The 18,088-nt window shown below is 47.5% G+C and overlaps 1 long non-coding RNA gene across 1 annotated transcript; it reads right to left on the bottom strand.

Annotated features, from left to right (window-relative positions):
• Positions 1-16,752: 16,752 nt before the first annotated feature.
• On the bottom strand, positions 16,753-17,785 carry LOC107975243 (uncharacterized). Its single transcript, XR_001718634.3, has 2 exons — positions 17,690-17,785; positions 16,753-17,555 (listed from the first exon to the last, which is right to left on the bottom strand). It is a non-coding gene; the product is annotated as an uncharacterized LOC107975243 (long non-coding RNA).
• Positions 17,786-18,088: the final 303 nt, after the last annotated feature.

Genomic DNA, 18,088 nt, shown 5'->3' with positions numbered 1-18,088 from the left:
GACCAAGCCCACCCATTGTGTGGATAACGATATCTTTTACCTCCTATTTTTTTTTTTTTGGTAGCCAAATTGTTTTGTTTTTCATGGTGTCTTTTAGGAGCTCTTTTATGTTAAGGATCTTAACCCTTTGTTGTAAGTATTTTTTCACAGTCTGCTGTTTTTCTACTGTGTTTCTTGACCTGTTGAAAAATAACAAGCACGGCCCACTCTGACCAAAATTCCTGGAACCACAGCCCGCAGATGAGAGTCCAACAAAGGCTTAAGAATAGCATGATCTGTTTGGATGACTAAATTTTTGCCTGCTTGTTCAACAAGGTGTTCAATATAAACTCAACCTTAAAGGCACAGTCTGCTTTCAGCTGTATTCACTTTGGTTCTGTGAATCACAGGGTCCTTTACTTTTTATTGTTCCAGCTGTTTTCCTGTTTTGGGCAGAGCTGAAGATTGTTTTGATTGTTTATGAACCTAAAATTCAGAGAAATTTCAAACCCTTCACAGGCATGTTCTGACAGTAGATGGGAGGACTTTTCCTAATGTGAAGTCTCACTTTTTTTTTCCTAATCAGCCGTTAAAATAACCTTCAGTCGGCTGGGCATGGTGGCTCACACCTGTAATCCCAGCACTTTGGGAGGCCAAGGTGGGCGGATATGAGGTCAAGAGATAGAAACCATCCTGGTCAACATGGTGAAACCCCATCTCTACTAAAAATACAAAAATTAGCTGGGTGTGGTGGTGCGCACCTGTAGTCTCAGCTACTCAGGAGGCTGAGGTAGGAGAATCACTTGAATCCAGGAGACAGAGGTTGCAGCGAGCCCAGAACACGCCACTGCACTCCATCTGCCTGGCAACAGAGCGAGACTCTGTCTCAAAAAAATAAAAATAAAAAAAATAATAATTCCTCAACCTGGAAGACATAATATCTCATTTACCCAGCACATAAGTGCGTTTTTTAATTAAGACACATGACTTGAGAAACAATGCATTCTTTTAAAAATTTGACTCATGGCTGGGAGTAGTTGTTCATATCTGTAATCCCAGCACTTTGGGAGGCCAAGATGGGCAGATCACTTGAGGCCAGGAGTTTGAGACCAGCCTGGCCAACATGGCAAAACGGCATCTCTACTAAAATTAGCCAGGCATGATGGTGCATGCCTGTAATCCCAGCTACTCAGGAGATGGAGGCAAAAGAGTCGCTTGAACACAGGAGACAGGTTTAGTGATCGTGCCACTGCACTCCAGCCTGGGTGACAGACAGAGACTCTGTCTCAAAAAAAAAAAAAAGAAATTTAATTTATTTGATGGTATTCTTTCTAAAGTGCTTTAACTACTTTTATGTGTCTCAGAAGATACTAAGCACAGTTTAATCCTTTCTTCAAAGGTTTGAGATATTTTTCAGTGGAAACATTCATTTTAACTGGGCACTGACCAAAGTGTGCTCACCTCTGGCTGCCAGTTCATCCTCTATGCACCCTGCCACCACCAGTGGGCCCCGAGTGTCCTCGATGCTTCTCCTCATGGGAATAAGTTACCTCTTTTCTCTCTTCTCCTTCCTCTTCCTCATCAGCTGTTGCTTCCTCAGAATTTCCTGCTGCATGGGGTGCTGTGGCTTCTGATGGCTCACAGTTGCTGTTCCGTGGCTGGCTCTGTGACCTCCAGCCCCACATCTCAGCAATCCCAGGAGCAGACGGTAGTGATGCTCCATCCCTACCCCTAGGCTTGGCGCTGTGTCAGTGGCTGCCTCTCTTTAGGAAAGGATATCATTGTCCATTCCTTGTTTCATTTGATCAAAACCACCAATCCCAGGCAGTAGGTGTCGGGATACAGGGGTCAGACCTTGCCCTCAGTGGCCTAGTCAAGAATAGATGCCCTAACTTAACAAGAATGCCCTTGACCCTGTCTAGGTACAAATCATATCTCTTCTGGTCTCACCGAGGCAAGTGCTAGCCCTCCATCCTTTCCCATGAAGCATTCTCAGCCTGTGTTTCTCCCTGTGTCCAGACTGCCATCATCTGCATAGGAAACCAGGCAAAGGCAGTGGTCCTAAGGGAGAGTCAGTCTCCACCTGTGTGCGTGGGCTCTGGACCAGACAGCAGCTCAGGGAACACCGTCAGCTGTGGGCCTATCTCATTAGAATTGCCATATGGCTTTCATATGTTTAAAAGGACACCGTGGTTCCAGAATTGTTTTCTGCTGTTTTCTGAAACTTATAAATAGTGCCATTGTATTATAGAGGTCAATGACTCTTATGTGCTGATCTGAAAACAAAACCATTACTTCTATTATTATATCTAAGAGAAAATTATGGAGAATTCCAAGTACCTAGCTTATAAGTTACATATAGAATGCCTCATATTAGGAAATTGGGTAATGTTTGAAGTGTACTGTATTTTAATGACATAGGGGCCAGGAAGGTTTAGGATCAGCTGTGTGAATAGTTCATAGTTCATCGCCTTAGACTGTTCAGTCTTTTGAGGTTTTTTTTGAGACAGTCTTGCTCTGTCGCCCAGGCTGAAGTGCAGTGGCACGATCTTGGCTCACTGCTGCAACCTCCACCTCTTGGGTTCAAGTTATTCTCCTGTCTCAGCCTCCTGAGTAGCTGGGATTACAGGCACGCACCACCATGCCCAGCTAATTTTTGTATTTTTAGTAGAGACAGGGTCTTACCATGTTGGCCAGGCTGGTCTTGAACTCCTGACCTCAGATGATCCACCCACCTCGGCCTCCCAAAGTGCTGGGATTACAGGCATGAGCCACCACGCCTGGCCACTTTTTTAGTTCTTATGCCTAATCTTTAAAAATAGTTTTTATGTAGGTCCTCATTTTCAGCTGCCTCTTTTTTCCCCCTAAATTCAGCATTTGCATCTGTAGCAGCCTTCTTTTTAATTATCTTCCATTGGCGTTTGGCTAGTCAGCAGGAATCTTGGGCTTGCTAGAACCGTGCACACAGTAAATAGATTCTGAGTGAAGGCAGGACTGGCTGAGGAGCAGTGTCCCCACTTTGTTCCATCTATTTTTCTTTTTTCTTTTTCTTTTTCCTTTTTGAGACAGTCTTGCTCTGTTACCAGGTTGGAGGGCAGTGGTGGGATCTCGGTTCACTGCAACATCCACCTCCTGGGTTCAAGCAATTCTGCCTCAGCCTCCTGAGTAGCTGGGACTACAGGCACGCGCCACCACACCCAGCTAATTTTTGTATTTTTAGTAGAGACGGAGTTTCACCATGTTAGCTAGGATGGCCTCGATCTCTTGACCTCGTGATCCACCCACCTCAGCCTCCCAAAGTGCTGGGATTACAGGCATGAGCCACCGCACCGGGCCCTGTTGCATCTATTTTTCTATTCAAAGCTCTTTTACTCCTGAATTTGTAACTGAGTTTCAAATACTTGAAATTGCCACTTAACATCCTCCCTGAAATTTTTTTTTTTTTGTAGGCCATTCCAATTCATTATGTTAACAATTTCTGACACATGTTTGTGAGTTCTGTGTGATACCATTACCTTTTCCATGTTTTGAACTTCCCCCTTTCTAGAGAGATGAGCTTCAGGGGCTGCTGGATGCACTCCACCTGGAAGCAGAGGCCGAGGACCCCTCCTCCTGGACTAGGGCTCACCTCACCTCCTGACTGTATTCTGCCTGTGTTCTCCTCCAGTCCCACCCTTTTTTCTCTTTGTCTAAATGGCAAACTCCCTTTAAGCAAGAATTCATGGCGTCTCCACATTCGGCCCTCAAGAAACTTTTATTGAGTTGAACTAAAACCAGGCATGTCTTAAGTGTTCATGGCTGATAATGCGGGATCCTTCAACGCTGGAAATGCCTAGATGGTAACGAGAGTTCTGCATGGTCTCAACTTTCTTTCTTTTTTCTTTTTTGTTTTTGAGACACAGTTTTGTTCTTGTTGCCCAGGCTGGAGTGCAATAGTGCGATCTCGGCTCACTACAACCTCCACCTCCCCGGTTCAAGTGATTCTCCTGACTCAGCCTCCTGAGTAGCTGAGATTACAGGCGCCTGCCACCATGCCTGGCTAAGTGTTATATTTTTAGTAGAGACAGGGTTTCACCATGTTGGCCAGGCTGGTCTTAAATTCCTGACCTCAGGTGATCCACCCGCCTTGGCCTCTCCAAGTGCTGGGATTACAAGCATGAGCCAATGTACCTGGCCTTCAACTTTCTAAAAAGCTCAAGAGGAGCCCTATCTCATTTATCATGAAATGACCCTACAGCTTACTTTCTTTGGCTTTGATTTTTTATATATTTTTCTCTATGTGAGAAAAAAAGCAAACTCGCAGCTATGGAAGGGGACAGGCCCACAGGCTCTTTTGTGAGGAAGAAGGCTGCTCACTAGGCCCCTGGGGTAAATGGGTGCTGGAGCCTTGCAGGGGGGATGGAATCACATCCTGTCGGGGCTGAAATGTAGGAGGCCCATGCCAGACCCTGGCCCAAGGACATTTATGTGTGACCCTGATGGACAAATGCAGATTGCTTGGTAGATGAATCCCACCAAGATGGAGGCCCCTGCAGGGTTTTTTGAGTATGTTTTTGGGTTTTCTTTTTGTTGTTGTTGTTGTTAATGAGCAACTTTGGGGGTTTTACAAAGAATAAAGATAAATAAGAGGAGGGCCCATTACCTGGTTCTTCTCATGACTAAGATCAAACATCGTCTAAACAGAAGCCTGATGTGTGGAATGTGTGAGAAAAAAACCTGAGTTCATCGCTTCAATAAAGCACCAAGGCCAGGCACAGTCGTTCATGCCTGTAATCCCAGCACTTTGGGAAGCTGAGGCAGGCAGATCAGCTTTGGTCAGGAGCTCGAGACCAGTCTGGCCAACATGGTGAAACCCCGTCTCTGTTAAAAATACAAAAATTAGCCAGGTGTGGTGGTAGGCACCTGTAGTCCCAGCTACTCAAGAGGCTGAGACAGGAGAATCACTGGAACCTGGGAGATGGAGTTTGCAGTGAGTTGAGATCGTGCCACTGCACTCTAACCTGGGCAACAGAGCGGGACTCCGTCTCAAAAAAAAAAAAAAGCACCCTAATTGAACTAATTGAACTACAGAACCAACAAAAAGTCATACCATCTCATCTCATCTTATCCATCCTCACATCCATCCACCCATCCACTCATCCATCCATCTACCCATTCACCCATCAACCCTTCCATCTATCCATCCATCCATTTGTCCATCAATCCATGTATTCATCCATCTATCCTCCCATGCATCCATCCATCCATCCATGCATTCATCCATCCATTCTCCCATCCATCCACCCATCTTATTCATCCATATATCATATCCATCCATCCATCCACCCATCTTATTCATCCATATATCATATCCATCCATCCATCCATCCATCCATCCATCCATCCATCCAACCATCCACCAATCCATTCATCCACCCACCAATCTAACTATTCACCCTTCCATTTCATCCATCCATCTATCCATACATTATTCATTCATTCATTGACATTCAATACATTTTTATTTCATGCCTGTGGGATGCCAGGCATTGTGCTTGATATTTGGAATACAGAAGAAAATGAAAATGAAACAGATGTGGCCCAGCTCCTGCCCTCTTGGAGTAAATCTTACATTCAGGAGAAACTGAGACAGGAAATATAGATCAAGTGATGTCCTAGGACACACAGAGGAGTAGAACTGGTCTGACTTAACCCTGGCAGCCCATGCTTACGAGAGGCTAAATATATCTCAGTGCTCCCTGGACTCCGGTCAAAGCACTCCCTCCCTCTCAGGCCTCTCCTCCAGAAGGAAGTCAGATGACCATTTCCTATCATGAATTCAGCAGTGTCAGCCCACTTACATCCAGGGCATGATTTTTTATGTCATAATAAGCCTAAAGGGTGGAATTCAAAATACTTTTGTTTATCACAATTCATGTGGTTTGGGGTTTTCTTAAATAAGACAGTGACAGGCACAGATACAGACATCGCAGGGTGTTGTGGTTCTGGAAAACACGTGCAATGGGGCCAAGGGAAAAGACAGCTCCTCTTGAAGTCAGAGGTGACTCATGAAGCACAGCTCTCTTTTTGTTTTCAGGATTCTGTGAGGTCCATGACTTTCCAACAGTTCTGAGTTTTGTCACTGCAGAAGGGCCCATGCTCTTTATCCCAAGGCCACCCAATGGGAGAGATGGGCTGGACTGCCAAGTGTGTTTCTGGATTCCTACTCATGGAGGCCAGGTTCTTTATGCAGCCTCTGCCTTACAGCGCTCCTCTAGATCAGAGCTCAGAGGATGGCCTGGCACAGTCAGCATCAGTGAAGAGGCAGGAGGAACATTAACGACCTGGAAAAATGCAATGCTAAGTGGCAAAAAGCCGGTTACAGACACAACTTATACAGCATGACATGATTTGATATGAATGGAACACTACAAAGACAAATACCCATTCCTAACAGCTGCGATGTTTTCTTCTCCAGCTCTGTAGTTTATATTGTAACTTTAGGTCTGTAATCCAGCTTGAATTATCTTTGGTATCAGGTATGAGGTACCTGCTGAGTTCATCTCCTTTTGCATGTGGATCTACAATTGCCCAGCACCATCTGCTGAACAGACTCCCCTTTCTCCATCAAATTGTTTATGCACCTGTGCTAAAAGTCAATACACCATATTGGTATGGGCTGTTTCTGGACTCTTTTCTAACCCACTGATCTATTTGTCTATGTTTAGGTGAATACCGCATGGTCTTTTTTACTGTAGCTTTATAGTCATCCTTGAAATCAGGCAGCATGCGTCCTCCAACTTTATTCTTCTAATCTATTTATTTCAGTTTTGCTAAAATATTGCAGACATCAGGTATTTGCAGATAGTATGACATTTCCTAATTGTCCCTAACAACATTGACATTCATTCCTTACTGTCCTCTAATTCTTGGCCCCTCTTCGTATTTCTAGGAACAATTATCTTTCTAACGGTCCTTGTTCCTCTTTCCCATTGAGACCCTGACCACCCTTATAGAAGGAAGCAACACACAAAACAAAGCAACCATTAACCATTATCCAGGGCCAGTGGATTGCTTCTCCTCCCACGCTAGCCATCCGAGAAAGGCTCAGCTATGCATCTGCCCCACACTTCACAGAGCAAGAGTGTGGTTCTGGTAATCTGTGGGTGTTTTTTTTTTTTTTTTTTTTGAGACAGAGTCTCGCTCTGTCACCCAGGCGGGAGTGCAGTGGCACGATCTCAGTTCACTGCAACCTCTGCCTCCCAGGTTCAAGCAATTCTCCTGCCTCAGCCTCCCAAGTAGCTGGGATTACATGTGTGCGTCACCACGCCTGGCTAATTTTTATATTTTTAGTAGAGACGGGGTTTCGCCACGTTGATTAGGCTCGTCTTAAACTCCTGACCTCATGTGATCCACCTGCCTCGGCCTCCCAAAGTGCTGGGATTACAGGCATGAGCCACCGCACCCGACCATCTGTGGGTTTTAATTTCACTACAACAAAGTCGCTGGGCAGTTGTGTATTTGCTGGTATTTTGTTCTTTTGTGAAATTAAATACATTAGAATTTAGGAAATCAAATCTCAATTTTATCTCTGAGTTGCTTTCTGATCTTGAACATCTTCTCTCAGTATCCAACTCACTGTTCTTATGAGAATTATACATCCTCTGAATCCTGGCTTTTAGATAATAAGGTGCAACATAGTACCCCAAAAATATCTGATAAATGACACATACCCGGTAATATGACTGTGGCTTTAGAAAAAAAAAAGCACAACACTATAGTTAATCACAGGGTCTATTTCCGGTGTCACATAAGTCTCACAGGACAAACACATCAAACTAGGTCCCTAAAAATGTCAAGAAAACCCACATATCAGCCTAAGAGGATGATCAGAAGTATGCTGAATCATGTTGCAGCTAAAAAGGACCAGGGGAATTTTCTCAGCCTTGTTAATCTGCTCAAGAGGCTTAAAGTAAGATGAGAAAAATGAAACAGAGAAGAGGTGGAGGAAGGAAAACCCAGCAGATGTGTATTCAGGAAGTTACCTTTTGAAACGTGCGAGGTGCTCCTCTGAGTGGCCAAGGATCTGGAAGACTGATTATAACGTTCTAGGGAAATGGACTCTGTGCGTGGGAGTCCCTTGTCAGTGGGAATGCCCCAAGGTGCACACTTAACACTCAAAAGGTAGCAATTACCAGCACAGTTGTGTAATCCTTCCACCCCCAGAGCTCTCAGACAGTCATGTGTCTCAGGATTCAGGTCCTGCAGTAACTACGGCTTAACAAATCATCATTGGTGATATCTCTGGAGTATTTAGTACATTCCAGGCACCAAAGCACATATATTAATTCATTTAATCCTCACACACAACCCTAAAATATGGCTATTACTACTATTCCGATTTTACAGATGAAGAAACCAACGCCCAGAATTTTGCCAAGGTCACCCAGCTAGAAAATGACTATGCTTAGACTTGAGTTAAGCAGCCTGGCTCTAAAACCAGAGCAAACAACCCTGATGCCATCCTGCCACCATCTCTCCTAGTCTTCAGCCATCCTTCATTATAAAAGCATCAGATTCTGTACACACATATACGACACACACATACACACATGACACACATACACACACGACACACACGTGACACACATACACACACAACACATACACACAACACACACACACGACACACACGTGACACACACATACACACACACAGTAGTGTTCCTTGGCTACACAGTTCATTGGTTCATTTGGTCAGCACTGTCTCCCAGTGATTGTCGAGTTCCCCCCTATTCTATGTGACCACCACCATCCCACCCTGCCGAGAACAGTGAGATTGATGCTCACCTTGAGTCCTTGGGTCCTGAGGTCTGTCTTTTCTTCCTCCTAGCAAACTCACTTCCCCTGTCTCTCTCTGAATCCTACTTCCTTGTGTTCAGCTGCAGACCTGTGCTCATTGGGCCACTTTTTTTTTTTTTTATTTTCCCTGACGGAGTCTTGCTGTCACGCAGGCTGGAGTGCAGTGGCACGATCTTGGATCACTGCAACCTCCGACTCCCTGCTTCAAGCTATTCTTCTGCCTCAGCCTCCCAAGTAGCTGGGAGTACAGGCACGTGCCACCATGCCCAGCTAATTTTTGTATTTTTAGTAGAGACGGGGTTTCACCATGTTGGCCAGGATGGTCTTGATCTCCTGACCTTGTTATCCACCTGCCTTGGCCTCCCAGAGTGCTGGGATTACAGGCGTGAGCCATGGCACCCAGCCTGGGCCACTTTTCTCCCAGCCCCTGTCCTGGCCTCAAAGCGCTGGCTCCCAACCCCGCATGACTCTCACTTACTTAGCTGCAGGAGACGTCACTTGTTTCAAGCAGGAGGTGAGCTCTGGAGTTCAAGTTTCTTCCCAAGAACATTTTTATTGTTCCATATAACACAAATACAGAGCCCATTTGCCAAATGCTCACTCGATAGGTTATTCTAAGAGAACATCCCAGGCCCCTTTCCAGAGGAAGCCAGGGCGCTTCCGGGAGGAAGGGTGTTGTGGGAATCCCACTGGAAGAGGCTGCGGGAAAGCCCAGGTGTGACTGGGCCTCCCTCAGCAGACGGTTTAGGTTGAACAGTGAGTTCCTCCACATGTGGGTTCTGGGGCTGGCTTTGTGGGGTGACACCCAGGCTGTCCCTGCACTCAGAAGGGCCCACGCTTGCTCTGCTGTCACTGGCTTGACATTCTTAGTCATTTTTGAACCATGGATCCCTCATTTTCATCTTGCAATGGGGCCTGCAAATCCTGTAGCTGGTCCTGGCCAGGCGTGTCTCCTGGAGCTGACTGGCTGGAGGCTGGTCCTCCACCCATGCTGGTCTTCGAGCTGGCCAATGCTGGTGATGTGGACCTTCAATACTTGTATGAACCATCCGTCACACAAGTACGGGTCTCAGTGAGTTCCTCATGCAGGGACAGCCCTGTGCCTTCCTGCTGCCCTCTGCCCAGGCCCCAGCGGCAACAGCTCCTGTGGCTTCTCCAGCCCCAGCACGCAATCCGGGGCTTCATTATGAGCCAAGTGAGGCCAGCACCCCTCTGTCTTCTGGGGACTTCAGATCGCTTTGCATTTTCACTTCAAGGCAGCATCTCTGGGCCACCAAGGGCTGCAGGTGTCCAAGCAGAAATGGCCTCTGTCTGAGGCTGCTGCAGACGGTACTTGTACAGACAACAACCTCTGACCTTGAGGTCACCCTTTGGCCAATGACCTTCCATTGCTAAAGGAAATCAGGAAGCTCATAGGTTACGGTGCTCCTGAGCCAGTTTTCACACCACACTACGCTCTGGCTGGGGCTAAGTCCTTGCCCTCCCGCGGCACTTTGAGACAATGAATCATTCCCTTGTTGGGTGGGGAGGCACAGGTGGGTCCCTATCCAGGGATCATGACCAAACCCACCCAGGCACCTGATGGCTGCCCCCAGCCCTCCCTGAAGAGCTCAATCACTCCTGTGGAGGTGGAGCTCAACAACACAACACTTCTCTGAAAAGAACTTTGGGCCTCAGGGCATGAGGGGGTGTGTGATGTCATGGGGGCTCCTGGGCCCCTTTTCTGTTTTAGTGAACCAGAGAAGGTGATTGTGGCATCTCAGACCCCCAAGGAAGGGGGAGGCAGGGTGCAGCCACACAAACAAACAGTGAGCAAGTTCCCTGCGGGTTCAGAGCCCTGGCCTTGGCACCATCATTCACTCTGTAATCATTGAGTTGGTCCCCAGATCTTCGGCTGATCAACGCTCATGTATTAACCTCCTGTCCATCTCAGTCGTGTGCTGGGCGAGGACCAGGACACAGGGAAGCCCAGTCACAGCCCCACCCTCAGGCAGCTGGCCACCTGCTAGGAGAGAGACAGGCACGAGACGGCAAAATCACTAAGCACAGAGCTGTCAGGCCTCTGTTGCAGCGCTGGTAAAGCTCTAAGAAAGCACAGTTAAGCATCAGGAGGGTGTCGCTGAAGAAGGGAGACTTAGGTTGAACTCCAGCTGGGACTCAGATGTGAGCAGTTGCCGTGAGGCTCCTGAGAACTGGCTAGCTCCTGAGTGTGGTTCCCTCCCAGGTAGGACGGGAGGGGTTCAGGGGAGGCAGAGGCTTCTGACTTGCCTTCCACAGTGCTAGGGAGCCAATGTCTGTCCTTGAGCAACCATAGCAATGTAACAAAACTGGTTCTTTATGGTTTGGGGACTGCAGCACTTTGCAGAGGATTGGCTGGGGAAAGACAGGTCAGTGGACAGAGGCCCCCTGGAGGTGAAGGTGCAGGTTGGGGAGTGGGCGTGGGAGGTACAGGGAGGCTTGGCTAAGGCTGGCATTAGGGAGCAGGAAGACACAAAGCTCCGTCTCAGGCTTCTTGCTTGGGTGTTGTTCTGGGTTGAATCCTGATTCTCTTTTCCTCGAAAAAGAAAGTTTCTATGTTGAAGTTCAAACCAGTTCTTGAAAATGTGACGTTATTTGGAGACAGTGTCTTTACAGAAGTAATCAAGTAAAAATGAGGCGTTAGGGTGGGCCTTAATCCAATATGACTGGTGTCCTTACGGAAAGGAGAAATTTGGAGACATGGACACACACGGAGAACATGTGAAGATGAAGGCAGAGATGGCAAACACAAAGATGGCTAGCAAACCACTAGAAGCCCTCAGAGGCTCCAACTCCGCCAGCACCTTGCTCGCAAACTTCTGGCCTCCAGAACCGTGAAAGTATAAAGTTTCTGCGATCTTAGGCCCCCTGGTTTGTGGTGCTTTACAGCTCTGACAAACACACACAGATGCCTATGAAAGGGTGATGGCCTCAGAGGGCTAGGGGCTGGGGAAGCCAGCCGGTTTGAAGAGGAGAGCTTGTGTGGAGTGGGACCTGCTGAGGAGGTGTCCAGCTTGGAATGTGGGAGTGGTCAGGAACCCTTGATTGGAGCCAAGGAACCTCCTGGCACAAAGCAGTGAGTTACCAGTCTCAGGGGACACTTAAAATTGGAGCCGGCAAGGGGAAGGGTTAACAAAGGTGGCAGAAAACAGTCACAGAGGTAGGACAGGGCAGAAAAAAAAAATAAAAAAAAAACAGTCACAGAAGCAACGAGAAGAAATTGTTGAGAGGGTTGAAACCCTGGGGACAAAGCAAGTGGGAGCAGGCTGCCCTGTTGCTGTTGAACGCCCTGGGAGTTCCAGTCCAGCCGGGAGGTTTGCCTCCCCACTCCGAAGGAGAGGGGGCTGACCAGGGGGAAAGGACTGGCCTTCAGAGTGAAAGGAGATTTTCAGCTATTTGTTATTTTGGCCATTGTCCCAGGGCAGGGGCCGTTTCTGAAGTTTTATGTGGAGACTGAATTTAAATCCAACCACTGAGCTGAAGAGAACAAGATGTACTTTTTTGCTTTCTCTCTTTTACTCTTAGAAACTTCATGATGATCAACCACACCTCACATTTGCTTCATTCAGTCTATGGACCAGGAAGAATTTTCTGTGACACATTCAGATTCTTACTCATTTACAGAGTCACAGATCTGTCAGCCTGGGAACCGGCCCCCAAATGGAAGACCCAGGCAGTTCTGATGGGTCCATCTGCAAGGTATGTTTTGCAAAGGGCCCCTTTACGTTGAATTCCCTTTCCCTGAAACATGGCAGGGGAGGAAGAACACACACACGAAAACCCTGTGTTCTGAAATAACAGGAATTCAGTGACAGGCCTCAAAGGCTTGTTTTGTCCTTCAAAAGTCATCCTCAGAGGTAGGGCCATGTCAATGTGAGAATCTGTATTCAAATGAGGAAGCCACCTTACCCATGAGGGCCCTTGTCCTGAATTTTATGGAAAGATCTGGAATTGTTGCCCACACTCAGGTACTATTAGCAAGTGTGGGGTTCATCTGTACATCAAATAAGGGAAGTTGATGTAGAGATGAACCCGTGCCTGCTGATTGGTAGGATTCGGATTTGCAGGATTCTATGTGACAACTTTGTTAAAACAGAAAAGTTTTCTTACCACACCAAAGAGGCTGTGGCAAGGCCTGCTTCTCCCACAATCGCCTGGCTCCCTCTAGCGGGCCCCTGGCCCCTGGACAGTGAGGTGGAACTATGGTCTCGCCCACGTTAGCTGACCGACCCATCTGTCAACTCCAGCCCAGAGCTGTGGGGAAAGGAGTCGGGGAACCACCTGGAGGCTGAGATTCGGATGAAGCCCTCGATTCTTAGGCACCCTCCTCCGTGAAGCCTTCCCAAGTCTCCCTATGGTTTATCACACGCTTATGTGTGTTGATGTGCTAGGCACATATTGCCTAAGAATTCACGTACGTCTGTCTTTTTCTCTAGACCATGAATAACTTGAGTGTATATTTTTTCTGTGTTCATTTTTGTTTTCTTGGCACCTAGTACAGTGCCTGGGACAATAGTGTTAAAAAATAAGTGTTTAGGCCCAGCGTGGTGGCTCACGCCTGTAATCCCAGCACTTTGGGAGGCTGAGGCGGGCGGATCATGAGGTCAGGAGATCAAGAGCATCCTGGCTAACATGGTGAAACCCCATCTCTACTAAAAAAAAAATACAAAAAAAAGTAGCTGGGCGCAGTGGCAGGTGCCTGTAGTCCCAGCTACTCGGGAGGCTGAGGCAGGAGAATGGCGTGAACCCAGGAGGCGGAGCTTGCAGTGAGCCAAGATCGCACCACTGCACTCCAGCCTGGGCAACAGAGTGAGACTCCGTCTCAAAAAAAAAAAAAAAAGTGTTTATTGACTTAGTAAGGAAATAAAATGCCAGCTAATTCAGGCTCCTGTGCTCCATATACAAATAAAGGGCTGGCACTGCCAAAGTTAATCTATACAACAGTGGCTAAGCTCTTATTTCTAAGGATGCAGATATTGGGGGATATGAACCTTTCATAATGCACACATTTTGACAGAGTTAAAGCCTTAAGTTTTCTGGAAGAAATAAAATATTAACTGGATCACTACACTTTTAACTTCCATAATCAAAATATAGAATCCTATAAACACACGGCAGGAAGGTTTTGATGTGTGACTTACTGGGAAAGCCCAGGGGTCTAGGGTGGACAAGGGCAAGGGGAAGAAATTCGGGGCAAGGAAGCACTGACTGTCCATGTCTGATGGGGACTGAACATGCTCTTGTCTTTCAAGGGGAGTCACAGAAGTGTGTGATGAGGAGAGGAAGAGACACAACAGATGTCTTATGAGAAGCAGAGGGAGGACCTCAGAGACTGCCTGGCCCAGTCCCTCGCTAGGCGTAAGAAACAAACTCACCCATCCAAACCCGAAGGATGGACTCAGAGACCCAGAGAACAGCGAAAGTGAGATTTTTAATAAAAAGTCAGTCTTGCAAAATCGGGTGTCTGACGGACAGGCACACCCCGCAGTTTCAACAAGCAATTTGTCCGCTAGTGCACAGGCTCCTCCCCCAGTTTCCCACAGGCTGAATACTATGGGGTCACAGCCTTCCTGGACGTCACCTATTGATTGTGAGGCAGGGGCTTTAGGTGTTTTTGTTTGTTTGTTTTTAGGGTTGTCTTGCTGCATTTTGTCACAGCCCACAATGCACTGCAATCCTAGTCAGCTCAGGGGCTCTTCAAGTGTTTCACCTACGACCTAAGTAGCTGGGCCGGCTGATAAGAACAGACAAAGGGAGCTATTTTGCAGGCTAGTAGTAAGCTTTCATTTTAGACTAAACTTCTTTGGTTCTGGTGAACGCAACTAATGGGGGGGTAAGCGGGGAAAGGGGGAGGCCTACAAGCAGGCATCAGCTATCCAAGCAGGGGCCTCGAATATCCTGTTTCTTCTGTAGTTTGCTGACCTAAGCCAATTTAAGGCACTTTGTCTTGGAAATGGACCACTGTATACATTATGTCCTTCACTGGTGAAAATGAGAGGGGCTGTGACGGACTCAGTCCCATAGTCACAGGCACCAGAACAGTCCCCAGCCTGCCCCTTGACTCAGAGCCCCCATCTCCAAACTGTGCCTCAGATTTGGGAGCACTAACGCGATAACTTTGACTTCTTTTGTGCTGTAGTGACCAGCCTTCTAGAAGTGCCCAGAAATTCTCTCTGAAGTGTGTTTGAGGCCATGGGACAGAGGGAAGCGGCCTTTTAGCAGTACTGGGCAGGCAGAATTGGCAAGAGTAATTGGAAAGCTAAGGTACCTCAGCAGCAAGAGGTCTGGGACCACAGAAGCGGGTCAGGAAGCTGTTTTGGGGGCCACTGCGACCTTTTGATGTGGACTTTGCTTTCAGGCCCACACAGTGCCCATAAGTGAGCTGCGCTGCAGCCCTAGCCCTGCCACTTGTGAGTGAGCTGGTCTCAGCAGGGTGGTATGCTTCCTGCTCCGTGCTCCCCTGCTTTGCAACACCACAGCCTGCGTGGTTAATATCCCGGATGACAGTTGCTTGTTTTTATTCCAACCAAGTTAGAAGCAGGGCAACCGTGGACAAGGTGGTGAACCCCTTTGTACTTCTGTGTTTTCAGTTGAAAAATGGAGATGTCAAGTTCCCTAGTCACAGAGCAGCTGTGATGGGACCCACGTAAACAGCCCTGATCAGGAGTGAAGAGCAACATGTGGCACACAGGGCCTCCTGCACAAGCAACAGTCGCTGCTTGCTGTTACTGTGGGCTCCACGTTGGGATCAGACACACCTGTCTTCAGTGGCTTGCAGTTGCAGCAAGGACCGAATGTGAGTGAAAGCACTTTGTGCCTGGCAATGGACAGAAGAACATTGAAATATGATGCCCCGAAAATCGTCCAGAAGACAGGCGTGGCCTGTGGGTGCTTGATGCACGGTGGTGGCTTTGTTACTGAGTAACAGGGAGGTATGATTGCAAAGGCCACTGTTGCCTTCAAACTCTACATCTTGGTTTGAATTCCTTCTGAAACTTGCTTCTTGCACATCTCTGCTCCTGTAGTCCATCCACAAAGGGCCATCTGAGGAAACTTGCTCTGCACCAGGCTCCCCCATGGTGCCAGGAACACAGCAGTGCACAAGACAGACATGAGTCTGCTGGGAAAGAAACATTAGGCAAATACAGTCATCCCTGGGAATCTGTAGGAAATTGCTTCCAGGGCCATGGGTAAGACATGAAAATCTGCACATACTCAAGTCCCACAGTGAGTCCTGGGGACCCAAGGTTATGAAAAGCCAGGCTTCCATATGGGCAGATTTAAATCCTGAGAATACTATATGTTCTATCTGTGTTTGGTTGTGGATACAAAACCCACGGACTGTATTTTTTGAAAAAAAAAAAAATCCATCTCTAAGTGGACCCTCGCAGTTCAAACCGGTGTTTAAGAGTCAACTGTAATTTCAAATTGGTATCTCAACCTTATTAAGACTGTCATCTGGGATTTGATTTTATCCTTCTTAGAAGCTATTCAGTCAACCTGTTACTGTTTCCTGGATGTTGGCAGAAGCCAGGAGACTGCTGGGTCAGGGACCATGGACACCGTTACTCACTACACAACTAGCAGCATGTCCAGCCGCACTTCTGGGTCAGTTCCCCTCATTCCCAGTTCCCTCACAGGTGACACAGCAGGCTTAGATGAATGCTGTCTGTGCAGTGTGAAGCGTGGAGCTTGGAGAAGGCGCTGTGCTTACAGCAAGCCAGAAGCCAGCCTGCTGTTTGCCTGGAGGGTCGTGGGGAGGGGGCAATGTTACCTCACCTCTCAGAGTTATCAGCTGGACCTGAGAAATGGGCCAGCTAAGGGACACTCAGGGCCTTGCAGTTGTGGCATGCTCAGCAAGGGACAGGGTACAAGGATGGCCTCTTCCAACAAAGACATCAAAGGCTATCTATATACATCCATGATGCTATCACTTTAATACAACATTTTCTTCTGGTTTTATTCTTCCAGAATTTGCCTATGTACATACATATTTTTGGAATTGTAACCATGGCATATATAACACTTAACATGCTGCCTTATTCACTTAACTGTGTATCCTAAGCAGTTCCCCATACTTCCGCACAATTTTCACAATTATCTTGCACATTGCACTGTGTTCATGGACCATCATGGTTGGACATTTAGGTGGCTCCCACTTTTGTTCTTGGCCTGTCTTTCTGAAAACATACGGTGAGTACAGTAAAGAAAAGACACTGGAGCTGGGCAGAGCAGATTCTGCCTGCCCGTGTGCTTTCTGGGCCCGCCTTCCATCCCACGGCTCCCTTCAGCATCCTCGGCCCAGGAGGATGAGACTTTCGGGAGCCTCAGGAGCTTATGCCCAGAGAAGAAAACACCTGGTTCTCAGCATCCCACGTAGTAATGATGTAGAATGCTCTGTCATCTACACACAGGATCTATTCTAAAAGAAAACATTACAGGCAGGCAGTACCAGACCACTGTGCTTGCAGCCCTCATGAGAGGCTCAGAAGACACAGGAGCTGCCCTGGGTGTGAATTTTGTGTCCATGCTGGCTCCTCGCAGTGGCCCTTGGCATAGGTTGGGATCTTGCAGCAAGATTCTTCATCGGTTTCTCCATCTCTGAAGACTTCTTGCCAATAGCTGTACACGTGAATATATTATTTTCTCTTATGCAGCTGTCTGTTTTACATGAGTAGAATGGATGTGTGCTTCAGGGTCCCAGGAGAAAACACATGCTGTGCCCAGACAAGACAGGAGCGGGGCTTAGAAAGGGCCCTGTTTACTCGAGGTGTGGCGGGGGGTTTAGCACCACAAAGGAAAGGGAAGTTGACTCCTACCCATGTGACAGGGAAGCTTGTACCACTCTTACCTACACGGACAGCCCAGTATGAGAGGAGAGGTAGGTAGAAAGGTCTGCATGGAGAGAGCTGGGGCATCTGGGCCCAGGTAGCTCCAGGACAACTGTGCCAGCAGCTGCTCTACAGTCTCCTCCAGGATCCCCATCTACTGAGCCCACCTGAAAGCTGCAGGGTGGAGCTCTAGTGTCCAACCAGGTCCATCTCCCAGAGTGCTCAGCAGGGCAGAGGAGCATGGGCAGCAGTCTGGAAGAGCAAAAGAAATCGGGCACAAAATTCCTAAGGAGACAGTAAGTTTGCCAAAGGGCACAGACATGTCCTAAATTCATAGCTTGCTAGAGTTAAGAGCATTAACAACAGTAAAAATTCTCCTTGCCTGTAAATGGGATAATCATAGAATGACTAAATGAGGT

Source organism: Pan troglodytes, chromosome 5 (genome assembly GCF_028858775.2).
Source record: "Pan troglodytes isolate AG18354 chromosome 5, NHGRI_mPanTro3-v2.0_pri, whole genome shotgun sequence".
In the NCBI taxonomy this organism is placed as follows: domain Eukaryota; kingdom Metazoa; phylum Chordata; class Mammalia; order Primates; family Hominidae; genus Pan; species Pan troglodytes.
The sequence above is the reverse complement of the archived record's forward strand: the minus strand, read 5'-3'. Positions and strand labels throughout refer to the sequence as shown.